General features: G+C 43.1%; 1 pseudogene; it reads right to left on the bottom strand.

The window, feature by feature from the left end:
• Positions 1-12,381: 12,381 nt before the first annotated feature.
• The window catches only part of LOC119288438, an 8,016-nt pseudogene continuing 1,297 nt past the window's right edge, over positions 12,382-19,100 (bottom strand).

A 19,100-nucleotide genomic window follows, 5' to 3' on the forward strand; every position in this document is an offset into this window, starting at 1 on the left:
GGGAGTGACAACTTGTTCGCCATTATACTTGAAGTTTCCCTTTCTTTCCCTTTGCCCTTTTCTTGAAACTAGTGATCTTTGTCAATCATCAACACTTGATGCTCTTTCTTGATTTCTACCTTCGTCGATTTCAACATCACGAAGAGCTCGGGAATCGTTTTCGTCATCCCTTGCATACTATAGTTCATGACGAAGTTCTAGTAACTTAGTGATGGTGACTAGAGAATTCTGCCAATCAATATCTTATCTGGAAGATTAAGTCCCACTTGATTCAGGCGATTGAAGTACCCAGACAATCTGAGCACATGCTCACCACTTGAGCGATTCTCCTCCATCTTTTAGCTATATAACTTGTTGGAGACTTCATATCTCTCAACTCGGGTATTTGTTGGAAATATTAACTTCAACTCCTGGAACATCTCATATGGTCCATGACGTTCAAAACGTCTTTGAAGTCCCGATTCTAAGCCGTTAAGCATGGTGCACTAAACTATCAAGTAGTCATCATATTGAGCTAGCCAAACGTTCATAACGTCTGCGTTTGCTCCTGCAATAGGTCTGTCACCTAGCGGTGCATTAAGAACATAATTTTTCTGTGCAGCAATGAGGATAAACCTCAGATCACGGATCCAATCCGCATCATTGCTACTAACATTTTTCAACACAGTTTTCTCTAGGAACATATCAAAATAAACACATGAAAGCAACAACGCAAGCTATTGATCTACAACATAATTTGCAAAATACTACGAGGACTAAGTTCATGATAAATTTAAGTTAAATTAATCATATTACTTAAGAACACCCACTTAGACAGACATCTCTCTAGTCATCTAAGTGATCACGTGATCCAAATCAACTAAACCATAACCGATCATCACGTGAGATGGAGTAGTCTTCAATGGTGAACATCACTATGTTGATCATATCTACTATATGATTCACGCTCGACCTTTCGGTCTCCGTGTTCCGAGGCCATATCTGCATATGCTAGGCTCGTCAAGTTTAACCTGAGTATTCTGCGTGTGCAAAACTGGCTTGCACCCGTTGTAGATGGACGTAGAGCTTATCACACCCGATCATTACGTGGTGTCTGGGCACGACGAACTTTGGCAACGGTGCATACTCAGGGAGAACACTTCTTGATAATTAGTGAGAGATCATCTTAAAATGCTACCGCAAATCAAAGCAAGATAAGATGCATAAAGGATAAACATCACATGCAATCAATATAAGCGATATGATATGGCCATCATCATCTTGTGCTTGTGATCTCCATCTCCGAAGCACCGTCGTGATCATCATCGTCACCGGTGCGACACCTTGATCTCCATCGTAGCCTCGTTGTCGTTTACGCCATCTATTGCTTCTACGACTATTGCTACCACTTAGTGATAAAGTAAAGCAATTACAGGGCGTTTGCATTTCATACAATAAAGCGACAACCATATGGCTCCTGCCTGTTGCTGATAACTTCGGTTACAAAACATGATCATCTCATACAATAAAATATAGCATCACGTCTTGACCATATCACATCACAACATGCCCTGCAAAAACAAGTTAGACGTCCTCTACTTTGTTGTTGCAAGTTTTACGTGGCTGCTACGGGCTTAGCAAGAACCGTTCTTACCTACGCATCAAAACCACAACGATAGTTCGTCAAGTTAGTGCTATTTTCACCTTCGCAAGGACCGGGCGTAGCCACACTCGATTTAGCTAAAGTGAGAGAGACAGACACCCGCCAGCCACCTTTAAGCACGAGTGCTCGTAACGGTGAAACAAGTCTCGCGTAAGCGTATGCGTAATGTCGGTCCGGGCCGCTTCATCTCACAATACCGTCGAACCAAAGTATGACATGCTGGTAAGCAGTATGACTTGTATCACTCACAACTCACTTGTGTTCTACTCGTGCATATGACATCTACGCATAAAACCTGGCTCTGATACCACTATTGGGGAACGTAGTAATTTTAAAAAAAATTCCTACGCACACGCAAGATCATGGTGATGGCATAGCAACGAGAGGGGAGAGTGTTGTCCACGTACCCTCGTAGACCGTAAGCGGAAGCGTTATGCCAACGCGGTTGATGTAGTCGTACGTCTTCATGATCCGACCGATCCATGTACCGAACGTACGGCACCTCCGAGTTTAGCACACGTTCAGCTCGATGACGATCCCCGGACTCCGTTCCAGCAAAGTGTCGGGGATGAGTTCCGCCAGCACGACGGCGTGGTGACGATGATGATGCTCTACCGGCGCAGGGCTTCGCCTAAACTCCGCGACGATATGACCGAGGTGGAATATGGCGGAGGGGGCACCGCACACGGCTAAGGAACGATCCGTAGATCAACTTGTGTGTTATGGGGTGCCCCTGCCCCCGTATATAAAGTAGGGAGAGGGGTGGTGCGGCCGGCTAAGGAGGGCACGCCAAGGAGGAGTCCTACTCCCACCGGGAGTAGGATTCCCCCCCTTCCAAGTAGTAGGAGTAGGAGTCAATGAAAGGGGGAAGAGAAGAGAAGGAAGGAGAGGGCGCTGCCCCTCCGCCTAGTCCAATTCGGACTAGGCCTTGGGGGGCGCCCAACCTCTCCTCTCTCTTTCCCCTAAAGCCCAATAAGGCCCATATACTCCCCGGCGAATTCCCGTAACTCTCCGGTACTCCAAAAAATACCCGAATCACTCGGAACCTTTCTGAACTCAAAATATAGTCGTCCAATATATCGATCTTTACGTCTCGACCATTTCGAGACTCCTCGTCATGTCCCCGATCTCATCCGGAACTCCGAACTCCTTCGGTACATCAAAACTTATAAACTTATAATATAACTGTCATCGAAACCTTAAGCGTGCGGACCCTACGGGTTCGAGAACTATGTAGACATGACCTAGAACTATTCTCGGTCAATAACCAATAGCGGAACCTGGATGCCCATATTGGCTCCTACATATTCTACGAAGAACTTTATCGGTCAAACCGCATAACAACATACGTTGTTCCCTTTGTCATCGGTATGTTACTTGCCCGAGATTTGATCGTCGGTATCCAATACCTAGTTCAATCTCGTTACTGGCAAGTCTCTTTACTCGTTACGTAATGCATCATTCCGTAACTAACTCATTAGTCACATTGCTTGCAAGGCTTATAGTGATGTGCATTACCGAGAGGGCCCAGAGATACCTCTCCAACAATCAGAGTGACAAAACCTAATCTCGAAATACGCCAACCCAAAATGTACCTTTGGAGACACCTGTAGTACTCCTTTATAATCACCCAGTTACGTTGTGACGTTTGGTAGCACCCAAAGTGTTCCTCCGGTAAACGGGAGTTGCATAATCTCATAGTTACAGGAACATGTATAAGTCATGAAGAAAGCAATAGCAACATACTAAACGATCAGGTGCTAGGCTAACGGAATGGGTCATGTCAATAAATCATTCTCCTAATGATGTGATCCCATTAATCAAATGACAACACATGTCTATGTTAGAAAACATAACCATCTTTGATTAATGAGCTAGTCAAGTAGAGGCATACTAGTGACGTTATGTTTGTCTATGTATTCACACATGTATCATGTTTCCGGTTAATACAATTCTAGCATGAATAATAAACATTTATCATGAAATAAGGAAATAAATAATAACTTTATTATTGTCTCTAGGGCATATTTCCTTCACTACAATCTCGGAATGCATATCTCAAGGACGACTATTCTTATCAGTAGATGCACTGAGTTTCTTGGGAGCGCAACAACATCGGTGGTGAAACTCGCCTATCATTTGGCAAGAGGCAAATAAACCGTTGCAGTCACGCCTGCACAAGTCCAGATCGCAACTCAGGAAAGGCATGAAACATCCTCCTTCTACATGTTGACAAAAAAACATTGTTAGAAGAATACCCAGACAACATGGCAAGTTACGCTTCAGCATGGACCAGATGCCATAAGATCCATACAACTCAAAATTTTCTAATACATAGAAAATCAGCATCATATGGCAAAATCACAGTGACTTATAGTTAGGTCAGAGATGCACGTACCTGGGCCAAACGCATCACAAGACGAAATGACAGTAGCGATGAGCACAAGAGCCAACAAGCACTAGGCAGTTGTGTTCTTCTTGAATATTGCCATGGCAGCGTTGTTTCCTTCTCTATATTATGTCGTTCTTCTGAATTTTTGTGGGTTGCAAGGCTCTCTCTTGGCAGTGTTTTTATAGAATCAAATGAATGTTTTGGAGCACCATAAATTTGAATCATTTAATATTCGAATTAAAGCAATATTTGAGAAGCAAATGAATATTGTAAATTATTGTTGGGGAGAAGATACGATCATCTATAACTATATCTATGTCTATACCAATATAAAATGACCCAAAGGGCAAATCCAACAAATCTCAGCCATCAAACAATGTCGATCCGATAACATATATTTCTCCAATGACGAGCACTCAACATGTTTAGTGTGCAATTATTAACATACCAAATATGAGCTATCCACACAATTAGCACCTAACTAATACAGTATCTACCTATTATCAAAGTGCAATGAATTTTCTTCCTGATATCAGTGTGCAATTAATTTTCTGCATATTGGTACGTTCAATCTTAGGCCCAACACCCGATGAAGTTGTTTTGCTTCCTTAATCTCGTAGTACTATGAAATTCAATCAGTGCATTTAGAGAAAATAGATTAATCATAATCATGGACTAGTTTCTTTTCTTGGACTAGTGCTTGCATCTGTGTGTTTCATAGAACATTGCGAAGAATGTACGCAATCCAATCAAGTTAATGGGAAAGCATCTATACATTGCAACTCTTATACGGATGCCCCATAATAATATATTTTCCCTAAGCATCACATGGAGGCCTCTACATTGGACATGCCCTTAGTATTTGAAAGCAAATCTTATTATGAAGATCAAATATTGATTATCATTTGACAGATGGAGGCAATGCTTTCAAAACACCATCTTAACTCGATAGCAAATCTTATTCATTATCACACTGATTTCACAAGTGACAAAGACTAACAATATCTACGTGCAAAAAAATAGCAATGCCCTATGACAATTATGAAGATCAAATATTGATTATCATTTATAACTTTTTGGTAATTTATCATGGGGAAACAAAATCGCTAGGGAAAAATATTTTAGGCTGGTCATAGTGGGGAGTAATTTATACTAGTGTCATGCATATGACACTAGTCTAAGTTACTACCTTCATAGTCCAAAGTAACATAGTAGTAGTGTCATGGATGGCTTCATTTATTAGCTTGTAGACTCATCTTTTCTCGAGAAGCCCTATGTTACAGTAACATATTATGTTACTCTAAACACATCTCTCCTCATTAATTACATGCCACATAAGCAAAATTTTCTTTAAGTGCGCTATGTTACTACCTAAGTTACTCCCACTATGACTAGCCTTATCTAGAATCAGCTTCTCGTCTCGTTGATGGCAGGGGCGAGCCCACGTTATCGCGAGTGGGGGCCCAAGACCCCACTCAGTTTTCTGTCCTCTTGGTATATCGTCCTTGGTATGTTCCATACCAAATCAAATGAAAATATGCAATCCGTACTAGTGCGGTACTACTACTCTATGAGGCATGTGCACTGTTGGTTCTAACAAAAGATTATGTGATTAGTGTGACACACGACTGGTAGATTAATTTGTACGATTTGAGAATTTTCTTTGCAATTCAATCCAGCAAGCCATTCTATTACTAGTACTATTGTGCTCGCCTGCTAGCCTGCAACATCTAGCATACTTTGTATCTAGACTTTTACAATTAGTACTTCAATTGGCTAGAATACAGTGAGTGAGATGGAGCACAAAGCTTATTGCTAACATTGATATTTGTTTAGGGGCCCCATTAAAGAATGATTTGACGTAACAAACTTGGTGATGACTATTTGAGCCATATCCTAATTTGCTTCGTGGAGGAGCTGCTGGACACAATTACTAACGAAGTGATTGTTGACCGTGGGAGAAATGTAATGGTCTAATACCTTACACCTTTTCTATATTTACCATCTGTTCGCACACGAACACGTCACCGTGTACCCTCGACGCCGGGGGTGATGCACCGCAGCTCACGTCGAAGGAGACCCGCCGGAAGCGCGGTACGCAAGACAATCCGGCGGGCGCTTTTGTAGACCCGAAACCCCACACGCCCGGGAGGGACCCCGTCAGGGCGCGCGGCGGCTATGGGCTGCCCTAGGTCGGCCTGACCGCCCCTAGGGCATCGAGGTTCGCCGCCCTGCAATGAAGAAGAACGAACGAAGAACCAGGAAGAAGAAGAACAAGGGAGAAGGAAAAGTAAAGGTAAAAGATGTAGATAGATTTGTTCGATTGTGTGTTGTTGTTCAATCGGCCGTCACCTCTTGTCTATATAAGAGGCGGGTGGACTTCCCGTACAAGAAAAGGACTTGCCTAGCCGTCCAAATCATCAAAACCTAATAAAACACGGACTATTCACGACCCCCGGCCCGGATGTCCGGCTCAAGGCCCGGATGATCCGGCCTAGCCCAGTTTTTTGACAGCAGCTCACTGTTTTGGCTCTAGAATCCTCATACGACCACGGATTTGGACGTTTTGTATATCTAAATCAACCGCCTCGACGAGACGCACAACTTTCATGTTGAACACGTTTTCATCCGAGGCCATCTTAAGGGTGTTTCGGGCCGTTTTCTAAAGTCTGCAGCAGAAAAACGTGTCCGAACATCCGGACGATTGCCCGGATTGTCCGGCCTTTACCCGGATTATCCGGGAGTTGATCCAGATCATCCGGCTTCAACTTTTAGCTTCTGTTGTTTTGGTCAATTTTTCGGCCCTCGGCCGGATGATCTGGACCCCGGTCCGGATGATCCGGCCATACAGTGCTGCAGCGCACAGTTTTGGCTATAACTTTTGCATACGAACTCGGATGGGGACGATTCTTATATCAAAATCATCTGATTCGACGAGACGAAGAACTTTGCAGTTGTAGTTTTTTTCATCAGATGCAATCTTGGGGGCGTAATCAGCCGAATACTGTTCTAAACACAAAATCTCAATACTTCGAATACAACTTCGGCCTTAGAGATGAGATCGGATGGCTATGGCCCAAATATCAAAATTTCTCCTTTTGACGATATGGAACTTTCTCGCTTTGATCATTTTTCCATTTGAGAACTTCTTAATTACGTTTTTGACCATGCCAAAATCTGGTGTCAACACCATCTCCATTAGTATTGAGTTAAATACACTACAGGTGCCCTAACTTGTCCGGCGCGGTTCGTTTGGTGCCTAAACTTGAAAAATACACAAAAGTGATGCCATAACTTGTCTAGGCGTTCAAATACGGTGCATCTCGACGTATGCCGCAATATTAAGTGCCCGTGTGGCATGTCAGTGTGTCGCTAGGCCACATGTCAGTGGCTGCTGGCGCGTTGTGAGCTGTGCGTATAGTTTTTTTTACAGAAATGCCATTGGACTTTAATTAATTCTCAAAAAACATGGTTACTCATGCTAGACACAAGCTGTTTTTTACGGAAACACGTTTGTACTTTAATTAATTCTCACAAAAATATAAACACAAGCTGGCATGAAGGGAATTCAAACCACGGACATCCTGGTTGCCTAACAAACAAGTGCACCATGAGGCCACACTTTTGTTTACATTTAACTGCTAGCTAGCAACTTATATGGACGATTCCATGTATCGCTTTGCACATATTTTTCGAGTGAAGTTTCTGTTTAATTTTCATGATACATAAATTTTCCCATATGAAAAAATAAAATAATTATCAATACGCAATTATTGTTTATTTTATATCTTTACTCTATTTTCATTATTGTGTACATTGAAGAGATAAACATTAATTTTTTCTAAAATTTATGTGGACATAAAAAATTGAACGTATATTGAAAATTATTGTGTAAATATATGCATCTTCATTGAGGACCATAAGGACGAACAATTATTGTGTATCTTCATTCTATTTCTAAAATACATAATTACTGAAAAATTGACAATATTGCATTTTAAAAACTGTTCAACATGTATTAAATATTATTGTGTGACAATAATAAATTCCAAAAATGTACTAACATGAGGGTGTTTGTCGAAATTTAAGAATAATATTACACGATATTTTTTAATATGCATTCAACATTTCCGAAAAGCACGATGAACATTTTCTAAAATAATATGAAAATGAAAAATGAACATGAACGTGTCTTTTAGAAAATGCTCACCATGTTTTTAATATACGTTCAACTCTTTAATTCCACATCAATTTTAGAAAAAGTTCATGTTTATCTCTTGAAAGTACACTATAATGGAAATAGAATAGAGATACAAATAAACAAAATTATATATTGATAATTATTTTATTTTTTCACATGGAAAAATTTATGTATCATGAAAACTAAACATCACTCGAAGAAAGACAAGATAGTAACGTGGAATAAATAAAAAAAACTACTCCAGTAAAAGCATATGCAGAGCGATACGTGCAATCATCTATATAAACTGCTTGCTGATAATTAAGCGCAAACCAGACTGTGGCCGCCTGGTCCGCTCGATTGTCAGGCAACAAGGATGCCCCATGTTCGAATTCCCTGTACGCTGGTTTCCTGGTATTTTTTGCGAGTATTAACTAAAATCAAGGGGTATTTTTTTTACGAGAATTAATTAAAATCCAGGGGCATTCCTATAAAAAAACAACATGCATATCTCACGACGCGCGTAGGCAACCAGTGACATGTGGCCCAGTGACAGACTGGAATGCCACGCGGGCACTTGATACGGCGGCATACATCTAGAGGCACCGTATTTGAACGTCCAACCAAGTTACGACACCTCTTTTGTGTATTTTTCAAGTTTAGGCACCAAACTGACCATGCCGGACAAGCTATGGCACCTGTAGTGTACTTAACTCATTAGTATTTAAATGGCTAGTCCTAATATGTGTTTTCTCTCCGCAGATAACGCCATTTATCTTAGAGACAAATATTATCTTTTGCAACCTTTGAAACTATTTGGATATAAAGACTTTTTGTAAGGTATGTTCAGTTTAGTGGTAAACTTGTCATGTTACTATTGGATAAAGTATCTTTTGTTGGCATTTATGTGAAAGGCAAATATTCTCTCTTGCTACATATGAAATATTGGGATATAAAGTCTTTTTGTAAGGTTTGTTCAGTTTAGTGGTAAGCTTGCCGTGTTATTATTGGATGAAGTATCTTTTATTTAGAACGTGAAACATGGATGAACTATCTTACCATTTTATAAGAAAAGTGCTAAACACTTTTCTGTGGATGAAAAGGGCTAGATGTTTATAAGACCGTGAAAACGCGTTCGTGAGTTTTCCGTAGGGGCCCCCAGTCAGTTTTCATCCTAGGTCCGCCCCTGGTTGATGGGGCCTGGCCATCTAACGTATTAGTGATAGCATGACACATGGTTGGTGGCTGTCCCTCGTCCTATGCTGTTCATCTGGTTTCGGCCATCGCGACCTATAATGCAGTGAATTTGCAAATGTGAAAAAAAATGAAATAAAAAAAAGAAGCTCCTTCGTTTTTTTTTTTGTTTTTTTTCTTTTGCGATGAAGCTCCTCTGTTCATCCCGGTCAAACTCCTAGCAGTTTCCGATAGGACACACGTTTCTTCTTCTTCTTTTCTTTTTTTGTTTTTTACGAATTAGGACACACGTTTCTAGCCTAGCTTCAAAGAAGAATAATGAACGGCTCTGCAAGACATGTATGCATGCATCCCTACATATAGCCATAATTAGGTAAGCAAGCATATTTCGGTAAGCAGCACATCCAGTCGCTGAATCTTCCATACAGTAACTGAATCATTGAGTAGTATACAGCGACTCATTCAGTCCATAAAGACTTCATCTGCTTAACTGAATAAGCATCATTACATTTTGAATTTGTGATTCTTTCTCGTCATAATCTTAATACGGTTACTTTAAAAGAGCAACAAGGAGCATCTGCTTAACAACAAGGAGCATCTGCTTAATCTGCTAAGAAAATATAATCTATGCATGTTGCGTTTTGCAGATCAACATGATTAACAACACGTCAATCTTTACACGGATACATGGCGCCATAACAAAGGATACCTGAAAAAATATACACACGAGTGAATAATCTTTACATAGATACATGCATAAACAATCCCACGACGCAGGCAGCAGAACACACAGGCATCCCAATCAAATTCAAAGGCAAGCGAACCATTTAGCACCTGGATCTCCTCTTGAGAAGGCCTCATCTTGAGAAGTCCTTAATCCAGATTCCAAATTCCAACTGATTGCTTTGGAATTGCTTCAACCAAATTCCAAAACGCGCCTCCTCTTGAGAAGGCCTCCTCCAAGTTGGGGCAGTCTCCGATCCATAGTTCGCTGAGGGATGGGAGCTGTTGTATTTTTATTTATTTATTTTGCGGGGGGATGGGAGCTGTTGTAGGAGCCCTCTGGTAGTGTCTCTACCCTTGGACACTCAGAAATATATAGCCTCTTGAGCTGAGGGAATGATACAACCGCTACTTGTCCTGACACCTCCTGGTGTCATCTCTCTAGATTAGGCATGTTGCAAACTATCATGGTTTTCAATTTAGGATAGAAGGGTGGTGGAGAAATACATGATTCCCCACTGTTTGTGTCATCATTACCAACACATATACTTGTCAAGCTAAGCAGATAATCCCCACCAGGGCTGGCCCATGCAGCAGGAACCTTCTATACTGCGCTATGCGCGCTGGGAGAAAACACAACGCGCCTATTTGGGCTGGCCCATGTCCGGGAGGACTGTTTTTTAAATTTCGTTTTCCTTTTTCATCTTTCATATTTTTATACTGTAAATAATTTGGGACTTCAAAAAAGTTTCATTAAAAAATTGGAATTTTGAAATAAAATGTTTAATACTCCATAAATGTTTCTAGATTCAGAAAATGTTCGCATATTCAAAAAAATGTTCACAGTGTTTTACACAAATGTTCATGACTTGCAAAATCCAAAAAATCGTTCATGACTTAGAAAATCCTAAAAATTCAAAAACTGTTCATGACTTACAAAATCGTTTATTGATTAATAAAATATTCGCTGATTCAAAAAATGATCATGTATTTCAGAAATGTTTGTTAAATCAAAAAAATGTTCATGAAGTTTAAAAATTGTTCCACCAATTTCCAAAAAAAGTGTTCCTTGATTCTAGAATTGTTCGCCTAAAATATTTGCAAATAGTATAAAATATTCATGATTTAGAAAAACGTTCATGATATTAGAAAATGTTCAAAAATCTGTAAAAATGTCCAGAGTTTGAAAAATATTCACAACTTCAGATATGTTCACGAGTTAAAAAGAAATCCTCCATTAATACTATACAACAACTACTCTCTCCATCCCAAAATAAGTGTTTTTGATTTAGTAGGTGTACTAAATCAAAGACCGTTATTTTGGGACGGAGGGAGTACTATATATACATGAGACAATCTTCGCCTCCTGTCCACCCAAACATACCGCTGTTTTGCCCGAGGCTCTGAGGACTGCTCCGGCTGGGTGTATGGTCCTGATAATTCATGTGTCCTCAGCCTAACCGATCACCACTCCTGCAGGAAACTAGCATATAACTGGCATATGATCATACCCGTGATATTAGAGATTGTTGTAAAATCTCTTAAATTGATCTCGTGTGATCCTAACTTAACACATAAGTTTTCTATGGAAGATAAAGCCCCATGGCAGTGTACGGCAAATCATCTATCCATCGTTCCTGTTAACTCACCTGCCAATAGATGTAGAGAAAATATAAATGGAGAAGTACGTAATTTGAGAGGGCGAATGATCTTGAGCATGAATATTACTATCATTTATACAAAAGTGAGAAACTGATCCCCCTCCGAGAGAAACTACTACTGTTAGCACTGTGAGGCTGCCATTTTTTGGTCGAATTTAGTAGAAAAAATATGTGTTTTGTTGGCTCTCTCACTAGTTTTGGTGGACTCAGTACGCGCTGCAGCTGCTAAACGAAATGGACACACAAGGAAAAAAGAACAGAGGAATAAGTATTTGTATTATCATTTCAGTTAAACTGATTTCCCTCATTTCATTGCTTCCACATTTTTGGTCGGATTTAGTAAAGACAATTGTTTCTATTGGCTGCCTCATTTGTTCGCTCACGGACACCTGCTTTGGTGGATTCAATGCGCGCTGCAGCTGCTCGACGAAAACAGTAAGGACATACAGCAAGTACAGAGGGCAACAAGACTCAGTTCTGTTGTAGGCAACAAATGTTTTTCTTCCTTTTTGCACTGAACCAGCAACATACAGGCGATCATAACTTTTGCTACGAAAATACTCTATAATCTATGCATGGCAGAGCTACAATTGTAACAGTTTGCACATCAGCATGATTTAATAATAGATACAAAGACATCAAGTTGGTAGGTTGTACTCAACAAATACATCAATCCTACCACACATACATAATTGTAATCAAAGGCAAGCGAAGCATTTAGCAAATGGCTGGAGCGTTCCATTTAACGGGCTAACTCCGCCACTGCAAATGGGGCTTCCTTCATCCCAGAAAACGCCAACTGTTCTCCATGGAATTGCCTGAACCAAATTCCAGTAAGGGCCTCCTCTTGAGAAAGCTTCCTCCAAGTAGGGGCAGTACGTAATCCATAGTTCCTCGAGGGCTGGGAGCTGTTGCACGAGTCCCTCCGGCAGTGTCTCTACCCTTGGGCACCGGTCCACCCACAACTTCTTGAGCGCAGTGACTCCATACATTCCATCTGGAAACGTCTTCAGAGCGTCACAATCAATCACACTGAGCTCTTTCAATTTTTTGACGTTACCAAGAATTGTTGGCATGGACACCAGTTTGGGACAAGAAGTGATGTGCAATTTTTCAAGAGATGTAGGCAACTTTGGTACCTCCACCAAATTTCCACACTCTGCAACTGAAAATTCCTGGAGTCGAGGAGGCATGGCATTTTCAGATATTGTTGATGGAAATGAACCAGTTAAGTTGGAACAATCAGACAATTCTAGACACCGAAGATGATTCAAGTTTCTCAACTCTACCGCAGGCCATTCTACCATATTATTGTTGAATGAAATCTGCATTCTATCAACAAAACCAAAATGGTTCCATATATTCCGTTGTAATTGGGATGGTTCCGAAGAGAAAAGGTAGTCGCAATCTACTATATCCAGCTCCTTAATAAATCTGCTAGGTATTGTATTCAGCTCCTCATCAAAGCGCTCTACATTTTCTATCAAACCTTTGAGTTTCAGTGACACGCACGAGTCACCAAGCCTGAAGAAATGAAGGTCAATAAGCTGCCAACTAACTGTGGGTTCCACTGAAATGTCACATTTGCACTCAAGATTTAATGGCACAGATAGATTCATCAGATGGTCAAGGGGAATTCTTGTTGGCCACTTCACTTGTAGATCTTCAAGCAAAGGGAGCATCTTGGGCATGCTTGCTAGCACAGGGCATCGATAAATATAGAGCTGCTTGAGTTGAGGGAATGATACAAACGCTACTTGTCCTGCCACCTTCTTGTGCCATCTCTCTAGCTTAGGCATGTCAGAAACTACCATGGTTTCCAATCTAGGAAAGAATGGTGGCGCAGAAATGCAGGATTCCTCATTGTCTGAGTCGTCACCGCCAACACATATATTTGTCAAGCTATCCAAATTATACAAATCCAAGTGCCTGAGGGAGGGCAGCTGCCATAATGGTGGAAGATCCTTGCAGTTCTGGCAGCTACTCAGAGAAAGTTCACTGAGATGTTCTAACAGTGTAGGGTTGTGCATCCACGATGACAGTTTCGCACCGGTATAATTATGTAACTGTAAAACTTCAAGCCTTTTGTGAGGGCGAATGGCCTCTAATATTTCTTCTGCAATAGTATCTACTTCATATCCAACATTCGTGCTATAATCTCCATACCAATTGAGTGCTAATCGTTTCAAATTATGCTTGGTGGACATGTTGGCTTGTTCAGCATTTTCTGCATTATGCACTTTTCTCAGCTCAGTCAAATAAAGATCAGCACCTAGATCCAAATCTTTCAGTTGATCAATTCCACGCCCTGTGTCACTATCAATGACATAACTCGTCAATGTTTGCAGAGAATTCATCTGACCAATACCTTGTGGCATGCGCTCCAATCTAGAACATCCAACAAGGAAGATGTGGCGAAGACTGCTCATATATCTCATACCTTCTGGTAATTTCTTAAGTTGTGCACAACCAATGAGCTTCAATGTTTGCAAGCTATACAACATGGTTGTGGCTTCAGGTAGTGCAGATATATCGGAATCAGAACAATCCAGATAACGAAGATGTTTCAAGTTTGTCATGTGTGTACTGATTGAGAATGTCTTCAATGCTCGCAAGGACATGAATTTTGACAGGGCCATACTCAGAGACTTGTTCATAAACCAAGGAGACTCCCCTTGGTCTAATATTGTGCGGGCTCGAGGAGCTAGAATTTTCTTCATGGCTGCAGTAGTATTGTTACTGACATAATCAAATGACAGATGTTGAACCTCATGATGTAATGAATTAGCATGGATTTCTTGATGTGATGAAGATCCTCCGAGAATGGAGCAATCATTTCCACCTACGGATTCAGCAAGATCATGCATGAGATCATGCATCTTGCAAGTAGTTGGTTGATGGATGAACCCATCTTGAAATCTGGAGAGCAGTCTCCTGTCAATATCCACATCTTGGAGGAAACATCTCCAAACTAGCAAATCAAATATTTGTTGGCCTCTTGTTTCTGACGCAATAAAGTCATTTGCCATCCACAACTGGATTAACATGTCTTTATCCAATGGGCTATCCTTGGAGAAAATAGCACAAAAGGAAAAGCATATTTTTTCTTCTGGCGACAAGTGATCGTAGCTTAGTTGCAGTGCAGGTAAAATCCCGGTTGCAAGAATGTCATTCTTCCAGACATCACTATCCAGAACAGAAAGCCAGAGACTGTGATGTTTCGAACCAAGTAAAGTTGCCATGGTCTTGATAGCAAGAGGCAACCCCTTACAGTTTTGAAGAATACTCTTAGCCATTGAAATTAATTCCTCTTTCTTTTCCACTTCCTTTCCAAATGCGTTTCTCTGAAAAAGCTCCCATGATTGATCCTCATTTAAAACTGATATCTGATGTGGAGGAAGTGTGCCCATGACAGAAGCAACTCGGTCACTGCGGCTTGTCACAATTATAGCACTACCTGAGCTTGCATGTGAGCATAGCAATGATTTCATAGCATCCCACATATGCCTATCTTCATTCCAAACATCATCGAGTATAATGAGGTACCTTTTGTTGTCCAACACCTGCCTAAGATCCTTCTGTAGTGCCTCCATCTGAGTCAAATCACACTTCTTCATCATGGCCACTTCTATTATAGATCGGGTTATCTCTTCAATAAGGAACTTGTCGGAGACACTAACCCATATGACCAACTCAAAATGATGCTTCACCCTCTGATCATTGTGCACAAGTTGGGCAAGGGTGGTCTTACCAATTCCCCCCATACCAACTATGGGGAGCACAATGACATTACTATTATCATCGTTACTGCTGTCGTAGAGGTTGAGCAATATCTTGACCAATTGTTCCTTCTCATCTTGTTTGCCCACAATCTCCGATTCATCGACTTGAGAGTGTGTTTGCGTATGAACAACGCTTGGTGCATCGGTATGTTGTAGGAAGTGAAAAATGTTCATCTCCACGACGAGTTCATCTATCATTGCCAGGACATCCTTCATCTTCTTGCTCATGGAGAGACGAAAAATAATCGGGCTGTTGGGAGTGAAGTAGCTCAGCACCTATAATGAAAACAAATAAAAAATTAGTTAAAAGGATTCCATTTGAATAGCTGGCCGGAATGAGAATTTGTGTTTGCAATTACCAGTAATTTTGTGAAATTATGAAAAAACGTATGCACCAAATACTCAAGTGTTTGTTGACACCTGACAGATAACCTCTGTCATGCTTAGATCTAGGCCTGTTGCCAGTGACTAGTGCGGCCAGTGATATGTCAATTTGTTTTGCTGCCTCTTATGAGGTCGAGTAGCTGAGCAAGTTTGTCGTCTAATGAAACACCATCTTACAAGAGGAAATGTATTCACTTTTGTACATATAATGTATTTGTAGCGCATAGGAATTTAAGAGGCAAACTGCTTTTGCAGGGTATAAGGGCAACACTAAACGATCCCCTAAAAGTTAATAGAGGATTCGGACGATTAAAGTTAGAGGAATATTTTCCTCCTCTGTAGGTGGCTCACCTAACCGATCCCTAAACTATATTGGAGTAAAAAAATTGTATAGAATTTTTGTTCCAGCCACATAAACTTCAAACACTTCACAATATATATCATAAAAATATTAAAATTAAAACTTGCAACCGTCATAACATTTCATCATCGTTATTTTCAAATAAATACATGCATAGTTCACCCAAAAGGCATCACTTCAAACACAATGTTTGATACAAAAGCACCACAAACATAACACGTATATATTGTGGATCAAGCCTACCAATTGCTGCCACCACCATCATCATCTCGTCCACCATCATCCTCTCAGTCGCCGCCACCACCACCACCATACTCTCGGCCAGTACCATCACCACCACCACCCCCATGGCCACCACCCCTTCAGCCACCACCACCATTCCGAAGAGAGGCTTCCACAAAACAAACAAACTACATCACCATCGGCCACCAACAATCACCTTTGGCCGAAATGTGAAAGATGTTTTTCACTGTCTTGTGGAATTTCATCGAGGACTTGGTGGCTGCGACCCTTCACCTCAGGAGCAGTGTCGTAGGAGTCACCGGAGACGCTGCACGAGGAGCCAGCCGTGGACGGGGCACCGTTGTGGCCTTCTTCTTCTTTGCGGCCTGCTCGGCAAGGGCCGATGCCACTGCCATCAGTTTTCTAGCTCTTTTGGCTCCGGCAGGAGCAGCAGGAGGGTGGCGCACCGTTGCCGGAGAGGCGGTCGCCACCTCGGCGACCTTTGCCGCGGTTGTACCCGGAGCTTGAACCCGGTGGACTTCTTTCATCCCCAAATTTTCCTTCGGCGTGGGCGGCAGCATGGGGCCGGTTGGCGGCAGTGACATGCTGGCGGCAGTGGTCGACGGGGTGGTGGAAAGATCCGGGCTATCCATTCCAGCAGGATGGCCGGTCGTCGTTAGCGGCTGTGGAGCGTGGTGGCTGCGGCGACAGGAATGAAGTCGGCGCGAGGGCGGGAGAAAGAGGGTGGGGTGTTTTCCTCAGCAACGCGAGCGCTGGGGACATTTAGGAGATTGGAGGGGGTTATTGATGGGTGAGGAAATTTGTTACTCATATATTCAGTTATGTTAGAGATATATTTGGTATTTAGATATTCTTCGGGATTGTATAGGAATTGTTTCCATCTTATCTCTAGGAGGTGTCTTGCCAATCAAATCTTGCATTCAATATATATTCATCCTCGAGGCTCAATAATACATCCAACGCATTACCCTCTATCCCTTCTAACATGGTATCAGCCTAACCGATCCAAAACCCTAGCCACCGCCGCTTCCGCACCGTGCTGGCCCCGGGGTGGTCGATCCCCATGATCTCCACCAGGGGACACGCCGACCGTACCTAGGGTTCGTCCGTCGGTCATGTTGACCGGCTGCACTAGCTAGAGAGTCTTTTTCCAAGTCCTTTGATTCAGATTTTTCTCTCTTCCGGCGTCGTCTTGATTGACGTTTTTTTTATTTCTTTTGTTTTCCGGTCTACGATTGGTTTGCATCGCCTGCCGCCGCCACCGAACTCCGCGCCTCTACTCCGACACCGGCGCGACCACCCGGCCTCTTTCATCGACTAGGCGGCCTCGCGCAACGCGGCGACCATCATGGTCGTAGTTCGCGCATCTGCCCGCCCGTCGCTTTTCACTACCCTGCTCCAATTGGGACTTCAGTACTTCACCACCACCTCCCGCCTCTGCTGTGTATGCATGGCCGCCTCACGCACCGCGCTGCGTTGGCCGCTCGGGCGTCAGTGCTGCATTGACCACTCGGGCACCGGCGCTACGTTGGCCGCTTGGGCACTGGGTGCTGGACGTGCTCATCCGCTCGCCGTCTCCCGCCGGTCTTTGTCGCCTTGGTCTGCCCAACCACCCCACTTCACCGTCCGTGACATCGACCTCATCACTGAGTAGAGTCCCCGACCCCGTCTGTGATCGGATTGATCACCTACCTGCCCACAATCAGCTCCATTCACACCGCGCGATCGACCCGATCAGTCGGTTGCATGAGCCTTCACAGGTCCCATGAAGGTCGTCGCAGAGAACAACATGCCCCTCCATTGATCGAGCAACGTCCAACCGCTGCATCACCCCGTCGAGCCGCGGCACCGCCGCCCCCGTGGTTCTCCCCGTAGCTGCACCCACCCACGAGCGCCACTGTGTTGCCCCTTCAGGCCATAGGGCCGCGGCACGCGGTCAACACCGCCGCCCTAAGGTCTTCCCACCATCGCCCAACCCGCGCTCCGCCGCTACTCGCCCCTTCGGGCCATAGCGCCGCGGCACGCGGTCCACTCAGTTGTTCCCACACTTCGACTTCTACGTGGTATGCGTCGCGTCGCCTCCCTAGGTGCGGGAATGCCACCAGCTGCGCTGGTCTTCGTCACGCTATCGGGTTCCTCGCCTACTTCGAGTGCCGATGCCGCGCTCCTAATACAGCCGCCGCCGTCAGGCCGGCGTAGCCGCCGCCACCTCCATCCACCTCTTTGTCTTCGTCCAGCACCAGCTCATCGCCAGCGTCGCCGTCGTCTTCCCCAACCACTTCATCTACTCCAACCACCGCAGGCGACATTGGCCTCGCGCCGATTGGCGCCGCAATCGTCATGGAGTCCTTGTCTGGTAGCCCCCTCTACAAGGCGTACAACTCATGCTCGGTGCTGGCAACACCGACGCGTGTCTTCGTTCACGTCGTCTCCTCGGGTCTGGCAAGCCTGGTGTCGTACCTCGTCAACATCAACTTTGTCTGTCTATGCATGCCCAGTGCTCAACTTCATCAACATCAACAATCGACGCTCCCACTG

The sequence above is a fragment of the Triticum dicoccoides genome, chromosome 4A, assembly GCF_002162155.2.
Source record: "Triticum dicoccoides isolate Atlit2015 ecotype Zavitan chromosome 4A, WEW_v2.0, whole genome shotgun sequence".
NCBI lineage: Eukaryota > Viridiplantae > Streptophyta > Magnoliopsida > Poales > Poaceae > Triticum > Triticum dicoccoides.